This window comes from Leopardus geoffroyi, chromosome C1, assembly GCF_018350155.1.
Source record: "Leopardus geoffroyi isolate Oge1 chromosome C1, O.geoffroyi_Oge1_pat1.0, whole genome shotgun sequence".
In the NCBI taxonomy this organism is placed as follows: Eukaryota; Metazoa; Chordata; class Mammalia; order Carnivora; family Felidae; genus Leopardus; species Leopardus geoffroyi.
Genome location: NC_059328.1, coordinates 56561894 through 56587162, shown reverse-complemented (window position 1 = coordinate 56587162; position 25269 = coordinate 56561894). Strand labels below are relative to the sequence as shown.

The following is a 25269-nucleotide window of genomic DNA, read 5'->3' as shown; positions in this document are numbered from 1 at the left end:
AAGTCATGCTTGGTGGACCCTAATTTCGCTATCAAATAGCCTTGAACAAGTAATCTCTTTGGCCTGTGCTTATCATCAATAAAAGAGACATAAAAAATATCTTCTTTGGAGAATTGTTGTGGAAAATAGAAATCATCTTACACATGGTAGCCTGTTTGTCACTGTTGCTGAACATGCTTAATAAATGTCTCAGATGAGTTGGGATCCAAGAGAGACCAGATTCTAATCCCAACTCCGTCAACACCTTGAACAATTCACTTCTTCTCTCTAGGCATCCTTCCCTCCCATCATGTGTAAATCAAGGTGATAAAACCTGTGTCCTCTGACTCTGAGTCAACCTGGTAGTTCATCCCAAGCTGCAGGGTCCTTAGTTTAGGCCCATACTTTGTGTCGCCACTAGCCGGCAGGATTGCCACATGGTTGCTTGGCCACTCCCTATTTCCATCCCCATCTCCAGGAAGAACTTGCCTTCAGAATTTGGGACCAAAACAAACAGAATATTCCAGCCCGGCAGTAGCCAAGACTTTGAAATGGAGTCTTATCAGGCTATAAAAGGAGATGGGAAAGCAAAGTCTCTAGTGCCTTTCTGCAAAGAAGACACTGATTTGTCTCAAGCCCAGAGGAGCAACTAGGACTCCAAGAGTCAAGTGACATCTCTCCAGCCCATCTACTACATGACAGATGCCCTTGTAGAGACCTACAGGTGACCCAGGCCAACACCAGGGCACCTTTTGAAGAATTTGACGCTGAGTCCCTCAGAAACCACTTCGCATGCCTTATAAGATACTTGTGAAAAGGTGAGATTTGGACTTATAATGTCCAAATGTGTAGGTAATTCACTTTAATTTCTCCAATCCTGTTTTCTCCTTTGTAAAACTAGCATAAACCAGGTTTCTGAACTTGCTCTGTCTCCCAGGGCTGCAGGCAGTGCAGAATCCTAGAAAGAATATGGGCTTTATGAATACACAGACTTACTTCAAATCCTGTTCTTATCATTTATATGAACCCAAAAAAGTCTTCTAAGTTTCCTCATCTACAAAATGGAGATAGAAAACCTTTTATTTCACAGTGCTTTCTGAGAATGAAATCAAATAGAGTCAGGACAATGGCACATATAGAGGCTCAATAATGTTAGATCTCATCCCTGATTATAAAAATACAAAACAGCATGGTTCCATAATCATTAAAAATTTATACACATGCATAGAAAGGATAAAATCAAAACACATATATCAAACAGTTAGTATTGACTTCCGGTGTGTACCCCTCTGTCATTTCTCAGTTTTCTAAAATGAACCATTATTACTGTTGTCACTTGTTTTTTTTTTTGTTTTTTTTTTTTATTGCGGTAAAATACATGTAACATAAAATCAACCATTTTAACCAGTTTTAAGTATACAGTTCTATAGGATGATGTACATTCCCACTGTTGTGCAACCACCTGCCATGCCACCATCCATCTCTAGACCCCTCTCATCATTCCACACTCAAAATCTGTACCCATTAAATTACAACCCCCACGATCCCTTTACCCTGTCCCTAGAAACTACCATTCTGCTTTGTCTCTACGAATTTGACTATTCTAGCTAGACACTTCAAATAAGTGGAATCATACAATATTTGTCCTTTTTTTGTCTGGCTTACTTCTTATTTCACTTAGCATGATGCTGTCAATGTTCATCCACATTGTAGCATGTAGCAGAATATCCCTCTTTTTTAAGGCTGAGTAGTGTTCCATTCTAGAGATATATCACATTTTGTTTATCCATTTATGCATCAATAGATATTTGGATTACTTCCACTTTCTGGCTATTGCGAATAAGGTGAACACTGGTATGCAAATATTGGTTCAAGTCCCTGCTTTCAGTCTTTTCGTTACATACCCAGAAGCAGAATTGCTAGGTCATATGGTAATTCTACATTGAATTTTTTGAGGAATGGCCATACTGTTTTCCACAGTGGCTTCATAATTTTACGTTCCTTTTTTTTTTTTTTAATAATAGCCACCCTAATGGTGGGTAGTGGTATCTCATTATGGCTGTTGCATTTACCTAATGTGCTGATTTGCATTTCCCTAAAGATTCATGAAACGGAGCATCCTTTCATGTTGTTAAGAAACTTAAAAAAAATATTTTTCTACTAAACAAATGGATATATTATGGAGTAGAATATAACATTCATATAAATTTTCAAGTTAAACCATGAGACTTCAAAGAAATTTCCTATATTGGGTGGGCATCTTTGATCTACGCCCCTGGATTTCCCAGGAGATGCCATTTGTTCTCCTTCCTTCAATTTTCCTCTACCATGGGGATGGGTCTGGGGACAGTTTGAAAAAAGCCTTCTTGTCCCTGAGTTCAATCAGGAGAAGAGAAGGTGTAATAAATCAGAAAGACCACAGCTACCTGATAAGATAGCATTTAATAAGAGAAAGTTTCCAGAGGCATCTGGGTGGCTCAGTCAGTTAAGTGTCCAAGTATGGGTTCTAGCTCCAATCATAATCTCATGGTTTGTGGGATCGAGCCCCACATGGGGCTCTGGGCCAACAGTGTGGAGCCTGCTTGGAATTCCCTGTCTCTGCTTCCTTCTCTCTCTGCCCCTCCCCTGCTCACTCTCTCTCACAATAAATAATTTTTTTTTTAAGAGAGACATTTTCCAAAGGAAAGTCAGCCCAAAATTAAAATGAAATCAATTCGGGGCACCTGAGTGGCGCAGTCGGTTAAGTGTCTGACTTCAGCCAGGTCACGATCTCGCGGTTCCGTGAGTTCGAGCCCCGCGTCAGGCTCTGGGCTGATGGCTCAGAGCCTGGAGCCTGTTTCCGATTCTGTGTCTCCCTCTCTCTCTCTGCCTCTCCCCCATTCATGCTCTGTCTCTCTCTGTCCCAAAAATAAATAAACGTTGAAAAAATAAATAAATAAAATGAAATAAATTCAATAAACATGTAAGGCATGTGGAAGGAAGCCGTTCTGCATGCATGTGATCAAGTAACTCTTCATGAAGAAGTGAGTAAAACAGACACAGCCTAACGAGTATCACTGATGGAAGATAGGACCACAGGAAGTGGAAACTAAGGAGTGCAGTAAACACAGAGCCAGATGCTGAACTGATATGTCAGGAACTACAGAGGGAGACAGACCAGGGGCTAAAAGGAACACATAGAGCAGGTTGTCCTAAACATCTGTCTGTGGGCAAATGATAGCTAATCAGCAGTGAAAAGAGAAAAATAAGAACGTTCTCCTGAGTTTTTTATAAAGCCAAATTTACTCCACATGGGAACTATCATAAGGGATTAAATGTCCTTTCTTTAATAAAATAAAAAATAGTTTTAATGAACCAAAATAAAAGGTGCAAGCCCACATCATTTCTCAAATTTTATTGTGACCTTTTTTTTTTTTTTCGTCTGTGACATTTCAGTTCTCCTAGCACTTCAGGAATTGCCAGCAAGGAGCAAGGAGTAGGGATAAGCCATGGAGAAGGGCCAGGTGGTCAAGATGAGTTAAGGCCCACAAAAGGCTTGGTTTAGGAACTCCCACCTCTTCCAGACAGGGCCCTTGTATGACCTGATATATGCAGCCTCTCTCTTCACTCCCATCCTTCCAAGCCAGAGGCATGCATTGAAAGAGGCAGGAATCTGCTAACATCTTTCAGATTTTTCTGACCCAACCTCTAGAGAAGGGTTGGCAAACTTTTTCTGTAAGGGGCCAGATAACAAACTTTTTAGGCTTTGTGGGCCACATGATCTCTGTCACGACTACTCAATGCTGGCATTGTAGCCCAAAAGCAGCCACAGATAATATATAAACAAATGGATGCAGCTGTGTTCCCCTGAAACTTCATTTACAAAAATAGGCAGAAGCCTAGATTTGGTTCACAAGACACAGTTTGCCAAGGGGTACTCTAAAGAGCAGAGAGGAGAACCTTATAAAACCCAGATCAGACTCGGCGATAAAAATAGATTGTGGTCATTTTATACACGTGAAATTTGTGGCATATGGAAACGTGTGGTTTTGAGTCCAGCTTAAACAGATGTTTTCTGAGCATCATTATCATCATCATTGCTAGAACTTTATGATGATAGTTGACCCTTGAACAATGTAGGAGTTAGGGATGCCAACCCTCTGTGGGTTTGAAAATCCACGTATAACTTTTGACTGCCCTAAAACTTAACTGGTAATAGCCTAGTGTTGACTGGAAGCTTTACCTACAACATTAATGGTCAATTAACACATATTTTGTATGTTCCATAGATTAATACTGTATCCTTTTCAGTAAAGTAAGCTAGAGTAAAGAAAATGTCATTAGGAAAATTATAAGGAAGAGAAAATACATTTATAGTACTATATGTATATTTATTAAAAAGAAATCCACTTTTAAGTGGACCTGCGCAGTTCAAACCCATTTTGTTCAAGCATCAACTTTAATTGCTATACATCAAGCAATATACTAAAAATACCATATGAATTAGTTTACTTAACTCTCACAAGCACACTATATGCTGATATCACCAGAAGTTTCACTTTAGATCTAAGGGAATTGAGGAATTGGGAGGTTCAGGAACTTGCTTAGGCCCACTCAGTTGGTGAGCAGTGGGGCTGTGGTTCATAAAGCAGAATGTGGACTTCTGCTTCCAGCCATGGTGAGATGAAATTTACCTTCCCACCTTAAACAACTAAAACACTGAACACAATCCATGAAATAATGCTTTTCAGACATTCAGTAGCTGGCAGAGCAGGACAATGACCCCAATGAGAAGGTAAATCAAGAGGTAAGCCCAAGGATGCCCCTGCTTACTGTCTGCAGAATTTCCAGACTATACCAAAGGAAAGAGGTTTGAGGACACAGAGCGTGAATGGAGTTCCTGGAGGCCAAAGCAGCTAAAGTTTCTGAGGCAAGGAACTGAAGAAGAGAGAGCTGCACAGAAAGAAACTCCAGAGAGATACAGAGGATTCCCCTTGCATCTTTAGCTGAGTACTAATCAGCACATGTGTGTAAGGAAACTGTTGACCCAGAGACAGAATGATCAAAGAGGAGCACTTCCCAGGCTCACCCAGGGTTGGGAATATTTTATGTTCCTTCCAGCCAGAGTAAAAAGATCTCCTAATATTTGCCTCCTCAAAAAAATATCACCTTGTATCAACCCTACACTAAAGGCTGTTCTGGACCCGCCTAAGAAAAATTAAAAGTAAGTCAAAAGGATCAATTTGTTTCCAAGTAACTTGGAATTTTGCATTCCCACAAAAAAAAAGAAAAAAGAAAAAAGAAAAAAAAACTAAAAAATATCTAAAGGATTGAAAAACAAATCTGCAACCAGCAACATACAATTCACAATGTCTTCCACCCAACAAAAAATTAACACGTATTCAAAGAAGCAGGAAAATATGACCCAAAACCTGAGGGGAAGAAAATCAGTCAATAAAAACAGATACAGAAATACCACAGATGATGTAAATAATAAACAAGGAGGTTAAGACAGCTTCTATAAATATACTCCATATGTTCAAAATGGTGGAGCAAAGCATAAGCATGATAAGAAATTAAGGATATGAAAAAGACCTCAACGATAGAAAACAAGCAATGGCAATCTCTGAGATGAAAGGTCACTCAACCAGTAAGTGGCAGACCTGAGATTACACCCCTGGATGGACTCCAAGTTGTGGTGCTCATTACATTACTGGAACAGTTTTGTAGCAAAGAAGACTGATCACAGAAGGCAAATCAAGCACCATTTTCTTAATTAAACCAATTGGTTCACACATGCAAGTAGCATTTTAAAAATTTCCCTGAATATATCAGAACTATCTTCTGCTTACACTGCACTGTGGGGATCAAGGCTTAGTAGCCACTGACGTGCATAATCTCTGACAAAGTAGAGGGTACTAGGAAAAGAAACAGAGTAACAACCACTGCTACACAAGTGTAAAATCTAACCACACCCAGGTGAATTTGCTTAGTTTCTTTCTTGTTGAGAACATTCACCCTTTGGTTTGTTTGTTTTTCAGACAAACGTATATAATAAAAGTTCATTAATTGTGCTTCAGTTCAGGAACTACTCAGATGATATCGAGACCTTCTTGATCCATGAAGGACATAAGAGGCATTAAAGAAAGACAAGACACTATTTTTTTTTAAGGTTTTATCTTTAAGTAATCTCTACACCCAACATGGGGCTTGAACTTACAACACAAAGCAGGAGTTGCATGCTCTAACAACTGAGCCAGATAGGCACCCTAAGAAGACACTACTGTTAATGGGAGAAGATCTTGCCTATCCCCAGGGGAAGTCAACCTGATTCTGGCACCCACATTCCACCACAGTGGGGCTGGAGCTCACCATGTGGCCTTTTAGGATTTTTTGAGGGCAATATCTAGCCAGTAAAAAAGAATAAAGAGTTTTCAAGTCCCTTTGTCGTGTTTATTTTCACATTACACATTGCTAACCACTCTTGAGTTTATCTATTTAGGTAAAGCAGATTAAGTAAGACCATAGTTCCATATGTAATGCAGCACATCTTACAATTAGACACCATCTTGAAGATTATGTAGTCCCCTCCTGCCATTTCACAGGTGAAGACACCAAGGCCACAACCATAGATGATAATAGCAGGGCTAGAACTAAAACCTCTACTTCTCAGAGAATTGGAGGACATGGAGGAAGAACCGGCTGTATCCCTCAGAGCTGTTGGTTACTGGGTCAGATCCTTAGCCTTTCTAAATGGAACTAATACCTTCTGTGTATTACATGAGATAATATATGGATGTTGCTTTAAGTTTACATTTATTTCAGTGGCTGCCACACAGGAAAAGCTTACTAAATGAACTTAATGCTCCCCCCACCCCGAACTTGTTGACTAGTATCCTCTCTAACAGAGGGCCCTGTTGGAATCTACACAAAATTAGAAAAAGCCAACCATCCTGAGAGCCTAATAAACATGGATATTTTCAAAGTCTAGGTAAAATAATTGAGGTGAAGTCTCAGGAAGGTATAACCAGAATACAATTGATGGTGGGAAAAGAGCTGTGGCCTAATGAATTTTATTTTAATCTTCCTAAAGAAAGATGACAATGGAAGGGGATCTGCAGAGGAACTAAAAAAAGGGCCAGAAAAGAACATAAACTGGCCATGTTGCCTCCAATTTTGTCCAAGAGAGGTGATGCCACGAGCTGGATGATATTGGTTGTTACATTCATCCAGGGAATGCTTTCTTTTCTGATTCTGTGCTTTCTAAGCACCTGAGAGTAATAAATGTTAGAACAATATCCTTGCCTTCTCAACCTCTAGTTCTCCCCTCTTTCCCTCCCCTCCCCTTCTCTCTCCTCTCCTCTGGCTTCCTCTCCCCTCCTCTCCCCTTATCTTCCTCCCTTACCCTCCTCAGACCCACTCTATTCAGGACCATGTGGTATGCAGATGTAAAACCAATGCATTCATTTGGCTACCCTAAGAGGAAATTAGCCTCAGAATGAATACAACACTGTAGGAGGCAGAGGTAAGGCACAAGAGCATGCACACATATACACACACACAACAAACAAACAAGTAAAACCAGAACTTGATAAAATGGCTGAGTACCTAAGTCAGTAGAACTCCCCATTACATTCTGCTTCAGATTTCCAAACATAGAAACCATCAACCCCCACCACCACTGCCACCATTCATGTCACGCATTTTGAAATGCAGTTCCTGTTACTTACAACAAAATGCAACCTAATGAGTCAGCATTGGATTATCGTGAGGACTTTCCCACATAAGAGACAATGTACCAATCAGCCAGCATACATATTTGGTCCAACTGAAAGATCGCTTTCAAACAAAACTAACAAATTAGCATTAAGTTTTATGTTGAGGTCATATATGACTTTGTTTAACATGATTCATTTTCTTATTGTGTGGGATGTGTCTTCTAGACTCTCTAAGTGGTCATTTCTAGCAATACCAACAATTTCACATTTCTGAACCCACAGATCTAAGGGCCAGACAGTAAAACGTGGCCACCATGCTCCTGTGTTGCACTTGTGTGATCCAGACTAAGTATCTGCTCTGTTCATCTCATCTCTCTCCTTTACAGCATCCAGTTCACAAAACTCCCATTACAGTGCCCTTTCCACCATGCCTCATTCTCATTAGGTGGTTAATTACATCATGAGCTTGAAAGTAATAAAACAGCATTTCTTACTTTTTGTTAATTCAGATAGGCCTGCCCTCCAATTAGTGCAAATTATCGAGGTTTTATTATATACATACATATGTGTTTGTGTTTGCAAAGTTTCATTGATGAATAATGACTATGCAGCCACCCACGGACCAGATGGAAATGATTGGAGATCATTAAATACAACATTGTTAGGTCATTTCCAGCATGTAATCAGCAACAATGGCTGTGGTTAGACTTGTTACATAAACAGATGGAGGAGAGGATGACTCACTGAGTGCAGAATTACTGAGGCCTTAGGTGTCCCCAACAGGGCTTACAAGAAATAAGCTTGGGGACTGCTAGCATGGCTTAGGTGGTGCCTAGGTTGAAGGAATGATAACAAGAGCTGGGTCTGCTCATTCCATGTTGACCATAGCTTGAAGTTATGAAGAGACTCTCCCTTCTCTTCCTTCCTTCCTTGCCTTATGTCCGTTTGTTCTTTCTTTCTTTTCTTTCTTTCTCTCTCTCTCTTTCATGTTTATTTTGAGAGAGAAAGAGAGTGTGTGAGTGGGGAGGGGCAGACAGGGGGAGAGAGAATTCCAAGCAGGCTCCACACTGTAAGTGCAGGGCCCAATGCAGGGCTCGATCCAGTGAACAGTGAGCCAAGATCAAGAAACAAATGCTTAACCGACTGAGCCACCCAGGTGCCCCTATGTTCTTCTTTCTTAAAAACACTTATCGAATGTGCCACTCACTGGGCTGTTTATTTAAAAAAACAGTCCCAGGGTGCCTGGCTGACTCAGTCAATAGAGGATGTGACTCTTAATCTCAGGGTTGTGAGTTCAAGCCCCCATATAGGGCATGGAACCTCCTCAAAAATAAATAAATAAATAAATAAAATTTTTAAAAATTAAAAGGACAGTGCTAATTTCTGCCACACTATTTCCCGATTCCATGGACTTACTCAAGTAAATTAACTTCTAGAAGGTCAATTTCTGCATTTAAAACTGAAGATAAAGTTGCCCTCCATGCCTCTTCTCCAGAGTTGCTTTGAAAATACAATGAAATTAGTGAGGTAAAAGGAAGGAAACCCCTAGGGAACTGCTATTATTATAACGTGTCCAGCACCACTGTAGCCCTTTAGCACATAATGTCATCCTTGTGCCTTGCTTCTAAGCACATTTTTGCTAACGCTTATGTAGTACTTTATGTGTGACGTTTGTTACCAAAAAATCAGGTTTAAGTCCCAGCTCTACCATTTAAGAGCCGTGCAGCACTGGGCAAATCTCTCAAAGTCTCTGGGCTTCAAGAGGTTATTGAGAGGAATTAGGTTAGGAAGGAAAGGAGGAAGGACAGAAGGGAAGGAGTAAGGGAGGAGGGGGAAAAGGAAAGTAGATAGGTAGATTTTTGGTTGCAAGGGCCATCTTTAAAAAGAGAGAACATTTATTTTCAGGATTTATATTGTCTGGAGGAGGAACAAGAAGGTGACAGGACTTAAGACCCCTCTGAGAACCAGACAATTCTTTCAAATTCTTTCTCATTGCATCTATTTCTCTCCACCTATCTGGTTAGTGCTCACTGTATAATCTAGAGGAATCCTGAAGCAAACCAATCTGGGTAAGTTAGCAAATCATTATGGCCTCCATGAAACAGAGGACCCCACACAAGATTGTCTCTAAACAAGCCCACACTGGCTCAATCCATGGCCACTCCTGCTCAAAGAACAGTCAAGCACTACTCTTCTGATTAAGGGGCTGTAGATGGGCCAAGGGATACTGTATGTGGCAGGAAACATCACTGACATTTCCAAAATAAGTCAGGAACACAGAGTACACTGTGTTGAGAAAGAAGCAGTAAATAGAAACTGGCCCCTGAGTACTCAGAGGGTATATTGAATGGTGTCCCACAGAAGGTGCCATGGCTTAGGGAAAAAGAGGTTAGGTTCCAGTCAGAAAATAATTTTCCTTGCTTAAAGTTTCCCTTCATTGCAGCAAATAGAGAAAAAAAGAAAGTTAACATGTATGGGGGGAGGGGATGGGAGAGACCAGAGGAGGCAAGTACCATATATAAACTCAGCACCCAGAGTATAGAGATGAAATGAGGGAAACAGAGATGAAACACCCCGCAACCATTCCCACAGCACAAAGGCAGGCAGCCAGCATTTTGCAGCAGGTTTGGGGGGATTCCAGTCTCCTCAGCAATACTGATGATAAAATTTGATACTCAATGGGAATCCTGAGTAATACCATAAGTAATTCCTACTAAGTGCCCTAACAAATATGCACAGAGTAACTTGGGAACAAAGAGTGTGGGACACCAGAGGAAAATCAGAGGAAGCTGGAAGAAGATAAAACTAAACTGTATCAAAATGAAACCTAACCTCCTCAACAATACCTGTCTGCTATGAATTGAACTGTGCTTCCCCACAAAAAGATATGTTGGTACTAACTCCCAGTCCCTCGGTACCTCAGAATGTGACCTTATTTTAAAATAAGGTCTGGGGTACCTAGGTGGCTCAGTTGCTTGAGTGTCTGACTCTGGATTTCGGCTCAGGTCATGATCTCATGGTTTGTGAGTTCGAGCCCTGCATCAGGCTCTGTGCCGACAGTGCAAAGCCTGCTTGAGATTTTCTCTCTCCCTCTCTCTTGCTCCTCCCCTGTTCGCGCTCTCTCTCTCTCTCTCTCTCTCTCTCTGTCTCTGTCTCTCTCTCTCTCTCTCTCTCTCTCAAAAGAAACTTTAAAAAATAATAAGGTCTTCACAGAAGTATTCAAGTTAACATAAGATCATTAGGGTGTGCTTATATAATCCAATACAACAGGCAGTCTTATAAAAAGAGGAAATTTGGACACTGAGACAGGCACACATAGAAGGAAAATGATGTGAAGACACAGAGGGAATGACATCCACCAGCCAAAGATGGCCCGCAAACTACCAGAATTTAGAGAGACTTGGAACCGATTCTCCCTTAAATCCTTCAGAAGGAACTAACCCTTCCAACTCCTTGATTTCGGACCTCTACCCTAAATTTCTGTTGCTTAAGCCACCTAGTTTATGGTATTTATTTATGGCATCCCCAGAACAGCAATATACTATCTAAGGACGTTTATCAGTTCCTCAGGGAAAAGGAGAATAGAAAGTGACAGAACCTCATTGATAAGTACACATTCTTATTGCTTATAAATTATCTTATCATGCTGTTTTTGTACAGTGTATAGGTTCTCAAGCTCCAATATAAATTCAGTCTTTCCAGCCCTGAGTTGGAAGCTCTCTAGCGTCTATTCTAAATATCTGAACTTGGTGTCTTCTACCTGAGTATTACAGTCTCGATTCCAGTAGCTGCAGTAGTCAAAGCCAGAATTCCTCTTTAAATGAGAATGACTCTTGAATATGGCTTTTATTTTTACTGTCCAAGTGGGCTATATGATACAGAAGCACCCTAAAGACTGTGAAATACTAAGAAATAACAAGAACATATATCCCACTGATAAAAAAATATTCTATTTTATGCCTCTTCCTTATCTACAAAGACAGCTGTATGAAAATCCTATAAAACTCCAGGAAAGTGGTACCATGGCAAAAGTTCTATTACACCAGAATTACCCTAACAGTAACACACAAAATCCCCTCTGAGAATTCATTTCCCCTTTCCCCTCACCACACTTCATACAACTGCATCATCATCTAGATCAGTTAGAGGAAGTCTCTCTGTGGCAAATTCCCGTAAGTGCTCCTCAGTATATCTACTCTTCTTTTTTTAGTTAGCCTGTAAATTTTATCTGGAGGCATAGCCTCCCAAAGTGAAGACAGACTTTCCAGCTTCCACATATGTGCTCCTGTGTGATTAAGTTCTGACCAGTGGCAGGCAAGTAGAAGTGTTGAATGTGGTTTCTCTAAAAAGGGAACACGTGTGATCAGTATCCTTCTGTCTTCCTGGTTGGAACATAGACACGATAGCTGGTTCTTATAACACGATCCCTAAGTCATCCATTGAGGATGGCCTAACAACATGACAGAGGGAGGCCAGGCCTTTGCCACTGTGTATGCCTACCCTGGACTGCCAACACCGGTACATTTTTGTCAAGAGAGAATGACAATTCTGTATTGTTTAAGTCATGATTATTCTAGGATTTTTGTAACATGCAGTCAAGATTCATCCTAAATGATTCAGTGCCTTGGAATACAAAGAACAGAAAACTTACGTTGCAATGGTCCAAAGAATATGGAAGCTTATCTCACATAAGGAGAAATCCAGAAGTCAGGCATCCCCAAGACCGGTTAATTCAGCAATTTAGGGAGGTGCAAGCACCCAGATTTGGGCATCTTTCTGGCCTATTTCCCACTGCTTCCCCACAACACCTTATACTTCAGGCCTGATGAACTACTGCTGGTTCTCTAAATACGCCATGCTCTTTTAAGTCTCCTTTCACTTAAATACACTGTGGCTTCTCCTTGGAATACTCTTCCTTCCCTTTTTAGCTGGTGTCTTAATCAGCTCAGGCTGCCATAATAAAATTGCACAGACTGAGTAACTTAACACAAATTTATTTTCTCACAGTTTCTAGAAGCCCAAGATCAAGGTTCTGGCCAATTCAGTTTCTGGTGAGGACTCTCTTCCTGGCTTGCAGAAGGCCACCTTTTCCTTATGTCCTCACATGGTCTTTCCTTAGTGCATGGGGTGGCAGGAGAAAAGGGAGTTAGCTCTCTGATGTCTCTCCTCATAGGGACACTAATCCTTTTAGATCAGGACTCCACTTTGATGGTGTTATCTAACCTCAAGTATTTTGGTAAAAGCCCTACCTCCAAATACAGCCACATTGGGAGTTAGGGCTTCAACATGTGGATTTGGGGAAGACACAAACATTCAGTTTATAACACCTGGAAATCTCCTCTTAATCCTCTAAGATATAAAAAAAAACTTCATCTCCTTTTGGAAAGCCTTCCCAGACTTGAGAATTAGATGTCTCCCCTTCAGTTTCCACATTAGTTCCTATCATGCAGTGCTGATCCGATTGAACAATGATTAAATACATATTTGTCCCCTCCTTGTCAGTCCACAAGAGTCTTAAAAGCAAGGACAGTAGTTTGTTTGTTTGTTTGTTTTATACACCTAACACCTAAGACAGCACCTGGCACAAAGTTGGTGTTTAACAAAGGTCTAAGGAAGAGGGAGAGAAAGAAACATCACATCTTTAGAAGATAATGTAATCTGTATTCCAAATGAATTACAATTGAATTACAAATGAATTACAAATTACAAATAAATGCCAGAACATCCATCATCCACTGGATTTGTCTTAATGATATATAAATTCAATTTCCAGATTACTAAACTTGGTGTAGTGGGTAAGTGTCAGGATTAAAATGCTGTCTTCCAACTTAGTGTCTATATGACTTGATTAATTACTTCCTATGGTAAATCTTAAATGATTCTAAATTCCTTGATGTCCCTCCTATTCCTTTCTCCTTGAATCTTGGCTGGTCTTAAAGACTGGCCTGTGGTAAAGTCACCTTCTGGGGGTTCTGAGGCTATATCATAAGAAGACTTGCAGCTTCAGCTCAGGCCTCTGAAATCCTTGTTCTCAGAGTCCTGGGGCACCATGCAAGAGGCCCACCTACCCTGAGTCCAACATGCTATGAGGAAACTCAAGCTGGCCATGCAGAGAGACCATGCAGAGAAAGAGATGCCTGAGCAGCACCCAGACAATAAGTCACCCCCACCGTAACGAGCCTGACTCTGCTATGCCCTGTCCAAATCCATGACCTAAAGCAGCAAGAGGTAACAGTATTATTGTTGTTCTAGGCCAATAAGTGTTGGAGTAGTTTGTTAAGAGGTAATAGATGATGAAACACTACTGGGCCTCAGTGTTCTTGACTAAAAATGAAGATAAGAACAGTTTCCAGCTCTTGGCACTACGATAAAAGTTAAACAGGTTAGAATTTATAAAGCACTTAAAACAATACCCAGCCCAAAGTAAGTGCTAATAAATATTAGATATTTCTATTTTACTTCTTTATGTTTGGTTTCCATAGATCAAAACCATTTTGTTTTGGCAAATTTAATGATGGCTTAACTTAGGCAGTGGAACCCGATTCACACCCTGTTATAGGTTAAGGCGATCTCTTGCTGAGAATCTGTAGGTGGAGAGGGTGGAAGGAACAAGCCCCTGCCCCAATTACCAACGAATCATCTCCCCAAGACATCAGACTATGCCCTGGGTCTGAGAGAGGCCTCCTAGTAAGCTTCCAAATTTTCTGTTTACACGGCTGGAGTTTTTTTCTTTTCCTCCTCCCTCCTGGGATAATTTGACACTAATGGGCAAAACTATTGAGGGTGGAAATTGTTGGTCTTTTCTCCCCGTGTGCCTGGAATCCAGCTTCAGAGGAGGAGAAATACAAACATGACACTAATGGACTTCCCTTGTTCTCAGTTCTTCTCATTTCAAGACAGCAGTCCCCTTGGCATCAGGGCTCCTCACTTCAGATCCATTAGCGCCGGGCAAATGAGCCGTGTGGTTTCTCTCATCTCCTGCCCATAAACCACCACACGTACCTCTCTCCTGACCCCTCCCTCTAGTTAACATTGTTTAACAGACTCAAGGACACAGTTGCGGTTCTTTTCTTCCTAGAAGAACAAAATGTGCTAATGCTCCTGGTGCTGGCCATCTGGGTCGGTGGGCTGTTAGATGCTCTCTCTTTTAAGATGTTATCGATAGTCTGTTACTGAGCACCTGGGTGATGGAAAGGGCCCCTGGGAGCCCACTGACACCCCTGTGTTCCTCCACTGACACCTCCTGGCACGACCCATTTACTCTCCTCGGACTTCCCAACCAGGCCCTGATTTTACTGGCTCTGGGCAGCATCAGGATCCTGAGCTGCTGGGGTTCGGAGGCTGGGGCGGGGGGGGGGGGGGGGGGGGGGCGGGGAGGGTGCGCAGAAGAGGGACCCAGGACTTAGACTTAAACAGCTAGTACCCTAACTCAGCTAGCTTATGAGAAAAGGGGAAGCATTCATGGGCTGGGCTGGATATTTAAGTAGCATCTGGAGTATAGGAAAGTGTTTCAGTTTTAAAACTGCATACCTGGGTCTCAGGCCCGCTTGGCCTTATACTAGCTGTCTGATGTTGGGTAAGCTATCTAGATCTCAGCCTGCTTAGTTCTTTAAATGGGAATAAACTATTTAGCTTAGAGGACAACTTTGACAGTTGGACGAGATGAGGTTTTACCTTTATGCTATACAGCATCTGGGAAGGAATGCAGATATCGACCATTACCAGAAAGAGCCTGGTTTTCTTGTAGCTGGATCACAAACACACTTGGAATTCAGAGGATGTTGCAAACGTTTTTTGCTACTGTTCCTAACAGGTTGTCTTTCAGTCCACAAAGAATCTGCAATCTCTATTTCCTCTTTACTTCCTTTTTCCTTTCTAGCCTTTGCCCTGGGTCCCAGCCACAGGCAGGGTCTGTCCCTCGTGGCTGAGCCTGAGACAAGCCATATTCCAGGCACCTTCTGAGTGGAGCTCCTGAAATGAAACAACACTCTTGCTGATCCTGATTGTCTCCTTAGCATAGCTTGGATGTATAATAACATTGAAAGATCTGTCCCTACCATGGGTGAGAATGGGACCAATTTAAAGGGACAGAGAGGTGCACCCTGACCAAGATGGGAAGCACCTAACACATAGTAGGCATTTACTAATGACCCTGCTTCCTCTAACTAAATCTTTACTAATTCTTCAGCCTACCAAATGTATGACCGGGGGCAAGCTGCTTAACCTCTTATGCCTCAGTTTTCTCATCTGTAAAATAGGGATAATAATAGAAGCTAGGTCATGCATGGGGTTGTTACAGAAATATGATGAGCTATACATATAAAACTCAGAATGATGCCCAGAAAATAATAAATAGCATATAAGGGTTTGTTGGTATTATTGTCATTATTCGTTATTTTAATTGCTTTTTTTTTTTTTTTTTTTTTTTTTTTTTTGAAATTGGGTTTCAGGGCACCTGGCTGGCTCAGTCAGCAGAGCATGCAACTCTTGATCTCAGGGTTGTAAGCTCGAGCTTGGGTGTAGAGACTTCTTAAAAATAAAATCTTTTAATAAAATGAAATAGGCTTCCATCTAGGTTAACACAATTTAAAACTGAAGGTTCAAACAATTCAGTCTCTCCCTTCTCTCTCCTTATTTATAGATTTTAAAAAGTTGTTTCATTTGTTCAAAATCCCATTTGTTGTGGTGCAGGGTGGCAGACTGGGAGCCTACAGGTCTGAGGTCTTCAGGCTCAGCCACTGTGTGACCTGGGGCAAGGCACCTGGCCACCTGCTCCTCCCTTTTATCCTCCATGGCTCACTCTTAGCAGGTGATCTGTGGCATCAATTCACCTTCAGGCCAGGAGAATGGCAGGGCCCCTTTGATACTGAATCCCCGTGTTTCTCCTTCACCCTTGATTCCAGGCAAGACTGAAAGCAGCCTGTTTTCAAACTGTTCAATTCTCAAGAGAGGAGGAAAACCTGCCTTCAAACATAGCTTACTGCCTTTCCCCAAGATAAGCACCGCCCCCAACCAAGGCTCCCTGATTATCAAATATGTCAGCAGTATTCTAAGAATCCTGTATAAAATAAGCAAACCAGTCCTCCGGGAAGACCTGAGGGATTGCTTTGAATAAAGTGAATAAGCCTTAATGCATAAATGGATACATCCTCATTAAGCTGCAGATGCTGGAATCACCAGGACAGTGACCCTCACTCAGGAGGCGCTGCCCCTCTGTGGGTGGGGGTCACCAGGGAGCATAATTGTCTACCCTCTGTGGAATACTTGCCTCCAACATCTTTATATTCTCATCGTGATACCTGTAGAATCACGATTTTTTTTCTTTCTTTCTTTCCTTTAATCTCTCTTTCCATAGTAGTCTCGAGCCCCTGCTATGCACCAGATTCTGTGCTTACTGACAGTTACATAAGGAAGATTAAGACATGCTTCTCGCTTTCAAAAAATTCACACATCAGCAGGAAAAACTAAAATGTAAAGAATTCTATAATACAATGCCAGGCTAAATCTGGTTTCCCTGTTAACACTCTAATGGCACTTAGTACTTTGCCTTCCTATAACTTGTCATAAGTTAGAAAATGTATTTGTCTTTTCCAGTAATTAATTCTGCTCTCCCTCTCCCTCCTCCACAGTATAGGCTGTGATGCTTTGAGCTAATATTTACTTAGTACGGATTATATCGCAGACACTGGTTTAAGTCTTACATATATCAACCCTTAATCTTCACAACCACTTTAAGATGAATGTCCTAATATTATTCTCATTTTACAAATGAGGAACTCAGACATGGAGAAATTGAGTAACATGCTAGAGGTCACACAGCTGTTAAGAGTCAGAGCCAGGTCTTAAACCTAAGCAGTATGGCTTCAGACCCCCGCTCTTAGTTCTACATTAAAGGGAAGACATCATAGCTTTTTTAAAGGTGATAGATATGTACATGATACAAGCTCGAGAGATCTCCTTGTAAAATTATTGTGTTCTGGTAATGTGGGTAAACTTTAATTTGTCTGGAAAATCCATTCATGCAGAATCCCTAGTGACAAATGCAAGTAAGTGAGGTATTGCAGTGTATACAAAAGATGAAGAAGGGGGAAATGGCAGCATTTACATCAGATTAAGAAAAAGAACATTTGTTGAGGGGCACCTGGGTGCTGCAGTTGGTTAAGCATCTGACTCTTGGTTTTGGCTCAGGTCGTGATCTCATGTTCATGAGTTTGAGCCCCGCACTGGGCTCTGCACTGACAGTGTGGAGCCTGCTTGGTACTCTCTGTCTCCCTCTCTCTCTGCCCCTCTTCTGCTCACTCTCTATCCCTCTCGCAAATAAATAAATAAATAAATAAATAAATAAATAAATAAATAAATAAATAAACAAACAAACAAACAAAAAAAAGGACATTTACTGCAAAGCGAGTCTATGTGTAGAACTGAAAAATGCAACTATCCGAAGAGCACAGGGCTGTACCTTATCAGATTTCTGATTTGATCTAAATATATAACTATGAAAACCAAGAAAATTGGTCAACTATTGCCTAAAGAAAACCCACTCTGAGTTCAAGTCATTGTCAGTCTGTGGGCAACAAGTACTTCTCTGGTAGACCCTTACCATCTCATCAATTGAAATAGCAAAATGCCTATCAAAAATAAAAGATTCCTTTATGCAACCATGTAATCAAAAGACTTACTAAATTCAAAACTGTTTAACTATTCTGTGTCTTATGAAAGTATCACACAGAGACTTTTTATCTTAATGTGTTAAATTCTTGTTGGTAGTTTAAAGCATGAGGCCACACCAATTAGGTTTTGACCCCAGATCTCTTACTGATTGTCTACATAGATTTAAACACATCATTTAGCCTCTATTGGTCTCAATTTACTTAACTGCAAAATTAGGAGACCGAAATGGATTGTTTTTAAGACTCTCTTGCTCTCCTCTAACATTCTGAAATTTGATGATGTATTAAGCCTTTTTATATCTTTGTATAATGGTTTATTTTCATTCAGTTATGTTAGAAAATATTCATGCTTGACTCCAGTTCAAATTATTTCCATGAGTATTTACTATAATAAAAACCACTGAATTCACTTAGAAAATAAACTGGGGTAGTGGGGTGCCTGGACGTTTCAGTTGATTTCGTGTCTGACTCTTGATTTTGGCTCAGGTCATGATCTCACTGTTTGTGAGATAAAGTCCCTGCGTTAGGCTCTGTGCTAACAGCACAGAACCTGCCTGGGATTCTTTCTTCCTCTCTCTCTACCCCCCCTTCGCACCCCCCCCATAAATAAATAAATAAACAAACTTTAAAAAAATAAAAGAAACTGGGAATTAGGATTTGTGCCCAACAAAGTCATGCGGTTCTCAGAGCATCAATAAATAGATGAGATCAGGACATCCGATACAGAGATTACTGGTGTTTACAAATGCCAGGGTTCTGCTTTTCTTCTGGACACAGAGCTGGACCACATCCTGCAGTTAGCTGAGGCCATGTGTCTGAACGTCCACCAATGGGATGTGAACCTATGTGGCATGAGCCAGTTCCAGGCTGAAATATAAAAACCTCCTTCACGTATTCCTGGTCCTCCTTCCCCAACCACTTCCCCAACCACTAGCTAAATAGACAGAATCTGGAAGGTAGTGAAGGAATACAGAACTAAGACAAAAAGAAGTTTGCTCCCGAATGACTATGTAGAGCAGAATGCTATTGGGTGGTCACATGAAAGGGAAAAGAAAATACCTATTGTGTTAAACTACTGAATTTGGGCAACAGCCTACCCTGACCAATACATCATCCTTTTAGATTTTTATCCAAGTGAAATTGCATTTTAGTGAACATCTGGTTCAACCCTGAAGGAAGGCATTCGCACAAAATGGTAAGTATGAGGACTTCTGCTGTGACACCCCTAACACCATATCCTGCCATCTTACACATGGTCGCCCTAGTTTGCCAGTCATCCACGGGCACTTTCAGCACCTCACCTGCTGCTCCCTATCCAGCCCTTCCACAGCTTCCTAATGCTCCATCATCCAAACCTCCTCTCTCATAAGTGCAGCTGAGCTGTTCTTCATTTGTGTTTGCGTTTGTTATTTTCTATGACATTACTTGCAAAACATGTTGAGTTTTCTAGTCTGTCACATTATTGACAAATGTTTCATTGCAGTTAAGACTGAAAGCTGTTTAAGAAAGCTGTCTGTAGATTGATCTATTTCTCCTTGCACTTCTATCAGTTTTTGCGACATGTATTTTGAAGCTCTATCATTAGGTGCACATGTGTTTAAGATTATAATGTACTCCTGATGCAATGACCCCTTTATCATAATGAAATGACATTGATTATTCATGGTAATATTCTTTTCTCTGAAACTTACTTTGCCTCCCTGCTCCACTGCCTGGAAACTCTTTAAAGGCAGGAAGATGGGACAATTACATGGCTTGCCTCATGTGTTTCCCATCTCAAGAATTACTGCCTTTCGTTGCCTGTTGTCCAGTGTCTTAAAAACTATTGCGTCACATATTTTAGCCAGTTTTGGTTTGTTTTGGCCAGGAGGGTAAATCTGGTCCCTGTTATCCCAATCTTAATCTGAAAGGAAAGTCAAAAATGCTCTTATACATCATTTCATTTGTTCCTCAGAGGAACCCTCACAAGGTGACTCTTATTATCGTTTTTTTTTTTTTTTTAATCAAAATACTGAGTCTCAGGCTGCATAATTGGCCTAAAGTTACACAGTTAGTAAAACTAACTGAAGTACATGGAAAGGTCAAGATTGGGTGATAGGTGCATCAGTTTTCTGAAACTAAAATTAGGCACATGCCATGAGATTATTTACATAATAAATCTCAAAACAATTTAAAAAATCAAAATGGTCGTGCCTGGGTGGCTCAGTCGGTAAAGCATCCAACTCTTGATTTTGGTTCAGGTCATGATCTCAGGGTTCATGAGACTGAGCCCTGCACTGGGCTCTGAGCTGACAGCCCAAAGCCTGCTTGGGATTCTCTCTCTCTCTCCCTCTCTCTCTGCCCTTCCCCCACTCACATGCGCTCTTTCTCTCTCTCTCTCTATCTCTCTCTCAAAATAAACTTTAAAAAAATCAAAATCCTTGTTAGTACACATGTAGTAATTTGCCTTACCTGGCAATAGTTGCAGTACATGAAATGAGGTCTGTCTCAGCAAATCTGGGCTACAAGTTCAAAATATTTGATGGGAAGGATGATGAGATATTATAGCCAGTGAGACTGGACAAAGGATAAAAGTTAATGACGCTTATTTCAGGTAGGTATTGGTCCTGCCATATTTTTAAAATATTCTCTGAGCCATCAATCACAAAGGAAATGTCTTCAGTATTCATGGAAACACTTAAAAGAAACAAATAACTAACGTGGTTTTTTTAATCCCCTATTTTCTTTTGCCTATTGGAATGAAGCAGAAGTAAATCATCTGGAATAGCTTGGGAGGGGCCATCCAAAATAGATGGTTCCATTTATGCTACAAACACAGTAGTACGTAGGGTACAAATGCCTCAGTTTAGCAATGTTCTCCAGTGGGCTGGGTGGGGACAATGGGAAAGCCTAGTTCAAAGGTGCCTTCTTCTTTTAAAGTACCTATCATGGTGTCTGACACATCAGATTCCGTTCAGCAAGTGTGCGTCCCCTTCCTTTCTTTCCAACCAGAATAGATCAGACCAAATACTATCTCTGTCACAAAGGAAGCAGCAACTCAAGGACATGCAGGCAAGGCTGGATGAGGAGGCTTAATTTGTTTTTATCTTGGAGATCCTTCCATTGACACTAATTAATCTCTCCCTACAACTTGGAAGGTTAGCAAACCTCTTTTAAAATAGCAGCAATATAATGCTCCCTAAATGGGATTTTAACTAATGTACAATAATTACTCTTATCATAACAGCATCTCTTTAGCACACTCAGAAGAGAACCTCGCCTGTCTGCCCTAAGTGGTGTTATTAGAGGGAGGAGAGTGTTTTTCCTGTCCATTCATGCTCCAGCTGCCATTTAGCTGCATTCTGTGGGGACAATGATCCTTGCCTTTCATGGAGTGCAGATGGAAATGCAGAAGTGCGGCATTCAGAGAGATTCTGCTGTCTGCCAACAATTCTAGTCAGCCCTTCTCTTTGGAAAGGCTTAATATTTCTGAGTTGTTATGAAAACTCCTTTAAAAAGAAAACTGCTTTCTGAGTTGACTATTGCCCAGAAATAGAGGGTAGAAGTGGGGAGCTGCCACAGCAGACCTGGCCTTTACATAAAGTGCCTTTTTCATTTGTTGAAATGCAAAGAGAATGTTCGCATGAACCAAAACTCAGTTGCCCAAAAATCTAATTGGAGAGCTCATGTTGCCGTTGAACACAGTTGCAGGGAAGCATCTGCTTAGACTCAGCCCCTCCGCAACCTACTGAAGTCTTAAAAGCGTGGGCCTTTAACATCATATCAGGCCTGTGTTCAAATCTTAACCTGCCACGTACAGACATGGCCTCAAAGGCAGTGCTGTGCCATAGAACTTCTGCCAACACAGTGATGTTTCTGTATCTTTGCCGTCTGGTAGAATAGCCACTAACTACATGTAGCTATTGAGCACTTGAAATGTGGCTAATGAAACTGTAACACTGAATTTTTATGTATTTTTTATTTTAATTCATTTAAATTAAAAAGCCACATGGGTTTAGCAGCTACTCTTTTGGAAAGCACATCTCTAAGATAAAAACAAGCTGTTGCATCTTGTACCTCCTCCCATTAAGAAAGACTTGCGCCAGGGAGCTTGGCTGGCTCAGTTAGTGGAGCATGCAACTCTTGATCTCGGGGTTGTAAGTTTGAGCCCCACATTGTGTGTAGAGATCACCTAAAAATAAAAATCTTTTAAAAAACATTAGAGGGGTGTCTGGGTGGCTCAGTCGGTTAAGTGTCCGACTTTGGCTTAGGTCATGATCTCATGGTTCGTGGGTTCGAGCCCCACGTCAGGCTCTGTGCTGACAGCTCAGAGCCTGGACCCTGCTTCGGATTCTGTGTCTCCCTCTCTCTCTGCCCTTCCCCTGCTCACACTCTGTGTGTCTCTCTCTCAAAAATAAATAAACATTAAAAAATTAAAAATAAAATAAAATAAAAATAAACTAGAAACAAAGAAAGGGTTGTGCCTTCAAGCACTGAGTTGGCCTCTTTAGGTTCTGAAGAAACATAAGATAATGGGGAACATTTTTTATGTATGATATAAATGGGGAGCCATTTATAAGATGACTCAGATGGCTGCTGGCTTCATATAGGACCCAAAGCAAGAGAGGAGTTTGCAGGAAGTTGAGACTCTGGGCCCACTTGCTCTCCCACTCTGACTATAAACTGAAGGTAGCAGTGGCAGGTGAGAATGCTGGGTGGGGGACCAGGCAAGTCCCAATAGGAGAGTCGCAACATAATCTCCTAGAACTTGAGGGTAAAGCCATGTCATTTGTAGCACAGAACAACTATCTGTTTGAAAATCAACACCAAACATTCTACCCAGACCCTAGGAGGAACTAAGTACTGATATCAAGGACTATGTGACCAGAGGTCCCCATCATATGCTGGATATTGTTTGATCCACTGTGTTGTAAGTTCAAGCAAGTGCAACACAATCTATGGAAACAGTACATTGGGGATTGGGCCCAACTAATTCAACAAGGTACAAGTAAATTGCAAGTGACTCAGACTCCCACTCACCTATCTTTATTGTATAATTATCTCTCCTAAAACTCAAACCTATAGCTCATAGTGGGATTCCCTACAACCAATTGTCAAAGAGGAAAGAATCTGGGCTTAGTTCACAGATGGGTTAGTATAATATGCTGGTGCTGACTGAAAATGGCCAACTACCATTACAGTTCCACTCAGAGGTATTTCTAGAGGACAACAGTGAAGAGAAATACTCCCAGGGGGCAGAGCTGCTAGCAGTACACTTGGTCACCGAATTCTAATGGAGGGAAATGTAACATGAGATACTTAGACTCCTGGTAAGAGGTTGCATGACTTGGCTAGCTGTCGAGGGGCCTCAAACGAACAACACTGGAAGATTTAGCACAATTAGTTCTGGGGAAGATGTATGCAAATGAATTAATAGAAGTGAGGATGAAGCATGCAGACCTTTGTGTCTCACCACAATGCTCATTAGAGAGTGTTCACTGCAGAGGAGGCTCTCAACAATTAAGGGAACAGGATGACTTCCTATAGATATCATCATTTGCCCCATGCCTTAGCAATCTCAAAATTCATGAAATGGGTCAATCAACAGAATGGCCACACAGTAGGACTAAAGACACTAGATGGTCCTAACAGCATGGACATCCTCTCATCAAGACAGATACAGCTGCTGCCATGGTGAGTATCCAGTTTCCCAGGAAAAGAGACTAACTCTGAACGGACATTATGGCACCATCCCTCGAGGCAACCTAAAGGTTGGCAGTAGACAAATACAATGGGGCACCTCTACCATGAAAAGGATAGTGATTTTGTCTCACTGAAATAGAAATCTAGTTAGGATGTCAATTTGCCTTCCCTTGCACTTCCCTCAGCATCACCATCCACCAGCTCACAGGATACCTGATCTATTAGCATCTTGTTCTATACACCACTTTTTGGAGCAAGATCACTATTTATGCCAAAAGAAGTGTTGCAGTGGATGCAGTTACATGAATCACTCATCTAACTACGTAGATCTTCACCAGGAGAAGCTGTCTGATAGAACACTGGAGAGCCCCATGTAGCTAAGGTTGCCAGGTCAGGATTGGTTGCTGTCCTCTAGGATGGAGAGTATGTGCTGATTAATGGCATATACACAGTGATGCTTTATTTTAAATAGCATGAATATTGGGGCGCCTGGGTGGCTCAGTCGGTTAAGCGGCCGACTTCAGCTCAGGTCATGATTTCGCGGTCCGTGAGTTCGAGCCCCACGTCGGGCTCTGTGCTGACAGCTCAGAGCCTGGAGCCTGTTTCAGATTCTGTGTCTCCCTCTCTCTGACCCTCCCCCGTTCATGCTCTGTCTCTCTCTGTCTCAAAAATAAATAAACGTTAAAAAAAATTATAAATAGCATGAATACATGGGTATGAGAAGCACAGGGTGAAAATAAAATGGGTTCTTTTACCATATTTCTAAAACTCATAGAATTTGTACTTTCCAATCATAGGTTCTACAAGGTTAGAGATTGTGGTTCCTGGGGACCAGATGGGTAGGGTGGGATGGGAGAATGCTTCTATTGCATGACACAGAAAGGTTCCTGCTGAACTTAAAGGTGTGACCTACCTGTTCACTTTGAGCTCCTTATACCAGGAAACAATAGGCAAGAAAGGAGTTATTGTCTTCTCAAGGGTAACTGATCTTCATTATCATGAGAAGGAATCCAGAATTACTTCTACGTAATAGGGATAAAAAAAGGATGTGTCAGGAACCCAGGAACTCACTATGGGATCTCTTGGTGGTTTTTTGCTGAACATATAATCAATTGTAGCAACCATAGCTTGACAAAGGCAAGGCAACTATGGATACATACCCTCAGGGATGAGAATCCATGTCATTCCAGCAGGCAAGCAACTGAAGGTGATGGAATTCTAGAATAGATGGAGAAGAAGGG

The 25269-nt window shown here is 41.3% G+C and overlaps 1 long non-coding RNA gene across 2 annotated transcripts in view; it reads right to left on the bottom strand.

Annotated features, from left to right (window-relative positions):
* Positions 1 to 841: 841 nt before the first annotated feature.
* Positions 842 to 25269, bottom strand: part of LOC123598045 — a 36486-nt gene continuing 12058 nt past the window's right edge. For both annotated transcript variants that reach the window (XR_006712362.1, XR_006712363.1), the window contains exons 4-6: positions 25189 to 25246; positions 24942 to 25050; positions 842 to 937 (exon numbers count right to left, since the gene is read on the bottom strand). This is a non-coding gene — a long non-coding RNA (uncharacterized LOC123598045). The remainder of the gene's footprint in view (positions 938 to 24941; positions 25051 to 25188; positions 25247 to 25269) is intronic.